The sequence below is a fragment of the Cebus imitator genome, unplaced genomic scaffold (assembly GCF_001604975.1).
Source record: "Cebus imitator isolate Cc_AM_T3 unplaced genomic scaffold, Cebus_imitator-1.0 Scaffold181, whole genome shotgun sequence".
In the NCBI taxonomy this organism is placed as follows: Eukaryota; Metazoa; Chordata; class Mammalia; order Primates; family Cebidae; genus Cebus; species Cebus imitator.
Genome location: NW_016107496.1, coordinates 2,873,713 through 2,879,533, shown reverse-complemented (window position 1 = coordinate 2,879,533; position 5,821 = coordinate 2,873,713). Strand labels below are relative to the sequence as shown.

The 5,821-nt window shown below is 47.9% G+C and overlaps 1 pseudogene; it reads right to left on the bottom strand.

Annotated features, from left to right (window-relative positions):
- LOC108316129 overlaps positions 1-4,798 on the bottom strand; it is a 14,841-nt pseudogene extending 10,043 nt beyond the window's left edge.
- Positions 4,799-5,821: the final 1,023 nt, after the last annotated feature.

Here is a 5,821-nt window from a genome sequence, read left to right as displayed (position 1 = left end):
TCATGGTGGCAAAGTGGGAGCAACAACCCTGGCATGGGGGAGAAGCAGTTACCATAAGACCTCAAGAAATATGAAGAAGGGAGAAATGTTAATGATTTTTTTTTTCCCAGATGAAGTCTTGCTCTGTCACTCAGGCTGGAGTGCAGTGGCGTGATCTCGGCTCACTGTAACCTCTGCCTCCTGGATTCAAGGAATTCTTCTGTCTCAGCCTCCTGAGTAGCTGGGTTTATAGTCTTGAACCCCTGTGCCTAATTTTTTTATTTATTTTATTTTTTACCGGTTGTTAAATGATCCTTTATTGAAATATCTTCCTTTGTGCTTCTTAACTAGCTGGGCATTCCACAGCACCACTGTTGATGCCATCTATGATGTCATGAGGGTGGTGGCCATCAGCATTACAGTCCACAGACTGGTCAGTCCCCAGGATCTCTTTAATGGTTCCAGAGAGTCCTGTGGGTAAAGATCAGTGCCACATCTGTTGAGCAATGTTGATGATATCATCAAAAGTGATATTCCCACTGTGTTTAATGTTTCTGTTTCTTTCTGTTTCTTGGTGGTTCCTCGAGGGCTTTGAGGATCAGGGCAGAGGCAGAAGGCACCACTCAATCTGGGCCTGTCTGTTCTGAATGGTAAGTTTCACTGTAATCCTCAGGCACTTTCAGTCACCCATTGCTTTGGCAATGTCATCAAACATTTTTGGAGACAGGCCCAGGGGGCCAGCGCAGAAGTGGCACCTACTTCACCCCCAGTGCACCTCAGGTATATGACTTTGATTTCGTTGGGGTCGACCTTCGGTGGCACGGTGGAGGCAGCTGGTGTTGGATGAACCTGGATTTCGGACGACTGAAGAAAATTGCACATTGGCCTCCTCCAAGCTGAACGCCGAAAGCTATCTATTTTTTGAGACAGGATTTCACTCCTATTGCCCAGGCTGGAGTGCACTGGTGTGATCTCAGCTAATTGCAGCCTCTGCTTCCCAGGCTTAAGTGATTATCCTGCCTCAGCCTCCCAGTAGCTGGGGCCATAGATATGTACCACTGTGCCCAGCTAATTGTATTATTTTTTAGAGATGAGGTCTTGCCATGTTGCCCAGTTGGTCTCAAACTCCTGAGCTCAAGTGATCAGCCCACCTCAGCCTCCCGAAGTGCTGATTAGTCCTGGCCTAATTTTTTATTTTTTGTAGAGATGGGATCTCACTATGTTGCCTTGGCTAGTTTTAAACTCCTGGGCTCAAGTGATCCTTCTTCCTTGGCCTCCCAAAGTGCTGACATTATAGGTGAGAGCCATCGTGTCCAGCCAAGAAATATATTTTACAGCAACGCAGTACACACGTACACACACACACACACATGCACACTCTTAAAGTTGCACAATACCTATCTTAGTGCCTGTGACATTCTCTGATATTTTCTATTCTATTTTTTAAAAATTCTGGCTGGGCACGGGGCTCACATGCCTATAATCCCAGCACTTTGGGAGGCCGAGGCAGGTGGATCATTTGAGGTCAGGAGTTTGAGACCAGCCTGGCCAACATGGTGAAAACCCATCTCTACTAAAAATGCAAAAGTCAGCCGGGTATGGTGGGGTAGTGGGGGCACCTATAATTCCAGTTACTTGAGAGGCTGAGGAGGGAGAATTGCTTGGATCTGGGAGGCGAAGTTTGCAGTGAGCCAAGATCACACCTCTGCACTCCAGCCTGGGTGACAGACCAAGACTCTGTCTTGAAAAATAAAGATTCTGTTTTATTCCAACACTTTGGAAGGCCAAGGCAGGTGGATTCCTTGAGCCCTGAAGTTTGAGACTAACCTGGGCAAGATAGGGAGACCCTATATATATATATATATATATATTCTTGTTGCAACACACAGTTTTCTTTTTTTTGAGACAGAGTCTTGCTTTGTCACCTAGGCTGGAATAGTGGTGCCATCTCAGCTCACTGCAACCTCAGCCTCCTGGGTTTAAGCGATTCTCCTGTCTCAGCCTCCTGAGTAGCTGGTACTATAGGCAGCCACCACCACGCCTGGCTAATTTTGTATTTTTAGTAGAAACAGTGATTCACTATGTTGGCCAGGCTGGTCCCGAACTCCTGACCTCAAGTGATCTGCCCGCCTTGGCCTCCCAAAGTGCCAAGGTTACAGGCGTGAGCCACTGTGCCTGGCCACAACCCACAGTTGTTGTTGTTGTTATTTATGTATTTATTTTTTTAGAGACAGGATCTTGCTCTGTTTCCCAGGTTAGAGTGCATTAGCATTATCACAGTTCACTGCAGTCTTGAACTCCTGGCTTAAAGTGATCCTCCCACCTTGGCCTCCCAAAGTGCTGGGACCACAGGCAGGGTGCCATCATGCCTGGCTATTTTTTTTAATTATTATTTTAGATATTTTTATTTTTATTTTGAGACGGAGTCTTGCTCTGTCACCCAGGCTGGAATGCAGTGGTGCAATCTTGGCTAACTGCAACCTCTGCCTCTCGGGTTCAAGTAATTCTCCTGCCTCAGCCTCCTGAGTAGCTGGGATTGCAGGCACCCATCACCACACCCAGCTAACTTTTGTATTTTTAGTAGAGATGGGGCTTCACCATGTTGGCCACGCTGCTCTTGAACTCCTGACCTCATGATCCGCCTGCCTTGGTCTCCCAGAGTGCTGGGATTACAGGCATGAGCCACTGCACCTGGCCTATTTTTAATTTTATTTTTAGACAGAGTCTCACTCTTGCCCAGGCTGGAATGCAGTGGTATGATCTCAGTTCACTGCAACCTCCTGGGTTTAACTGATTTTTCTGCCTCAGCCTCCCTGAGTAGCCAGGATTACAGGCACCTACCACCGTGCCCAGCTAATTTTTGTATTTTTAGTAGAGACAGGGTTTCATCATGTTGGCTAAGCTAGTCTCAAACTCCTGAGCTCAGGTGATCCGCCTGCCTCCACCTCCCAAAGTCCAGGGATTACAGGCGTGAGCCATTGCACCCGGCCAAATTTTTAAATTTTTTATAAAGTGTCTTTCCTTGTTACCCAAGCTGGTCTTGAATTCCTGGGCTCAAATGATCCTCCTGCTGTGGCCTCCCAAAATGCTGGGATTACACGCGTGAGCCACTGTGCCTGGCCTATAATACCTTTTCTGTTTAGATATATTTAGCCACATAAATATTTCTCATTGTGTTGTCTGTAGTCTTCAGTAGGGTAACATGTAGCATAGGTTCATAGCCTAGGAGTAATAGCCAAAGAACCTAGGTGTATAGTAGGCTATACTATCCAGGCTTATTTAAGTACACTCCTTGAGTTTTTCACAAAGATGAATTACCTAACAACACATTTCTCAATGACTATATGTTCAGAATGTGTTAAAGTGCTTGAGTGGAGTAAGAAGTGTTTGAAGGGTAGCAGATAGACTGTAGGACTGGAATGCTGCCTAGAGGAAACTGGGAATGCATCACAAAGGCTGGTATTTTAAGGGGACTGTCAAGAATAATAGGAGTTTTCTGGGTAAAGAAGAGGAAGGGTAGGAGGAATTAATTTTATGTAGTTTTGGAGAGAACAGTAACATGAAAAAAATACTTGGAGAGTGGGTGGAAGGTAGGATGCAAGAAAAGCCTCCTATTTAAATAAAAAGCAAACATGATACAGATATGTATTAACATCCATACAGAAATAAGTTAGCTGGACACAGTGGTTCATGCCTGTAATTTTAGCACTTTGGGAAGCCAAGGTGGACAGACTGCTTGAGCCCAGACTGGGCAACATGGTGAAACCTCATCTCTAAAAAAAATAGCAAAATTAGTCAGGCATGGTGGCGTGCACCTGTAGTCCCAGCCACTTGGGAGGCTGAAGTGGGAAGATCACCTGAGCCTGGGGAGGTTGAGGCTGCAGTGAACGATGATCCCACCACTGTACTCCAGCCTGGGTGACAGAGCAAGACCCTGTCTCAAAAAAAAAAAAAGAAAAGAAATGAGTTGGCTCTTGCCCTAATGTGGAATGCTCAGTGAATCTACATTAACAGGATTTTATGAAAAAGATAGTCTTTGAGCAAGATTTTGATACCAGTGGGATAGAAGAGGCCACCAAACACCAGAGCGGCCTCAACCCCGCAGGTGTCAAGGCTCTTGACAACATTGCCGAAGGAATTCAAGGACAAATCAGGAAATAATGAAAGTAGGATTTATTACAAAGCAAAAAAAAAAAACAAAAACAAAGGGGAGTGCAGGCCTACTCAAGAAAGACAGGAGGGGGACAAAGGGCGGGCGGATCGGCGGGAAGGGGAGGGGCGCTGCCAGGCCAGACCCGGGGAGGCCCCCGGCCCGCCCCCCTCTCCCTGCCCGCACAAGCTGCAGCCGCTTGCTGGCGCCCGTGCCGCCGCTCTCGCCGCAGAGCCGAGCAGATGATGAGGGCCCAGTGAGGCACCAAGGGAAGGTCACCGTCAAGTTTGACTGCAAGGAGCTATGGAAGAGACTAATAAAGGAGTGGATCCTGTACCAGCTCACGCGCCTCTATGACTGCTAGGAAAAAAGATCCTAGAACTGGAGATTGATGTGGATAAGCTCCTCTACATGGAGATTGACGATGCCTGGGCTGCCAGGGTCAAGGAGCTGCAGGGTGACTGTTACAAACCTACAGAGGCCTTCCTTCATCTCTGGCCTGCTGGACAAGATTCGGGGCATGCAGAAGCTAAGCGCACCCCAGAAGAAGTGAGGGTCCCTGACCCAGGCGAACAGTGGCTCCCACAGGACAATTGCTGCCCCCCACCTCCTCCGTAGCAGCAGTAGCAACAGTAATACCGGGGGCCCGGTGGCCAGGCCTGGTGCCATGAGCAGCGCTCCTCTTGCCCCTGGCCCAGGTGTCTCTTCCCCTGCCCCCTCAGTTTTCCACTTTTGGGTTTTGTTTGTTTGTTTGTTTGAGACAGAGTCTTGCTTTGTCGCCAGGCGCCAGGCTGGACTGCAGTGGCGCAATCTCGCTCACTACAACCTCCGCCTCCCTGGTTCAAGCAATTCTCCTGCCTCAGCCTCCCGAGTAGCTGGGACTACAGGCACGCACCACCACACCCAGCTAATTTTTGTATTTTAGTAGAGAGGAGGTTTCACCATGTTGGTCAGGATGGTCTGGATCTCTTGACCTCGTGATCCGCCGGCCTTGGCCTCCCAAAGTGCTGGGATTACAGACGTGAGCCACTGTGCCCGGCCACTTTTGGGTTTTTTTTTTAAATCGTTATTAAACTGATGGGACTTTTTATATTGACTGCAGGCCTTTTAATAAAGCTAGGATACACATTTGGTGCAGCTAAAAAAAAAAAAAGGACAGACATGCAACAGGGTTTGGGGTTTCTTTTTCTCTCTTTCTTTCGACAGAGTTTTGCTCACTCTTATCATCCAGGCTGGAGTGCAGCGGTGCAATCTTGGCTCACTGCAACCTCTGCCTCCCGGGTTCAAGCGATTCTTCTGCTTCAGCCTCCCAAGTAGCTGTGATTACAAGCTCCGGACATCACGCCCAGCTAATTTTTGTATTTTTAGTAGAGATGGGGTTTCACCTTGTTGGCCAGGCTAGTCTTGAACTCCTGACCTCAGGTGAACTACCCACCTCAGCCTTCCAAAGTGCTGGGATTACAGGTGTGAGCCACCATGCCCAGCCTGGGGTTTCTGTCTTTACACGTTTCTTTAACTGAGGGATGGAGTATTTATGAAGATTCCTGGAAAAAAGGGAAGATTTTGCTGGGTGCAGTGGCTCACGCCTGTAATCCCAGTGCTTTGGGACGCTGAGGTGGGCGGATCATCTGAGGTTGGGAGTCCAAGACCAGCCTGACCAACATGGAGAAATCCCGTCTTTAAAAAAAATAA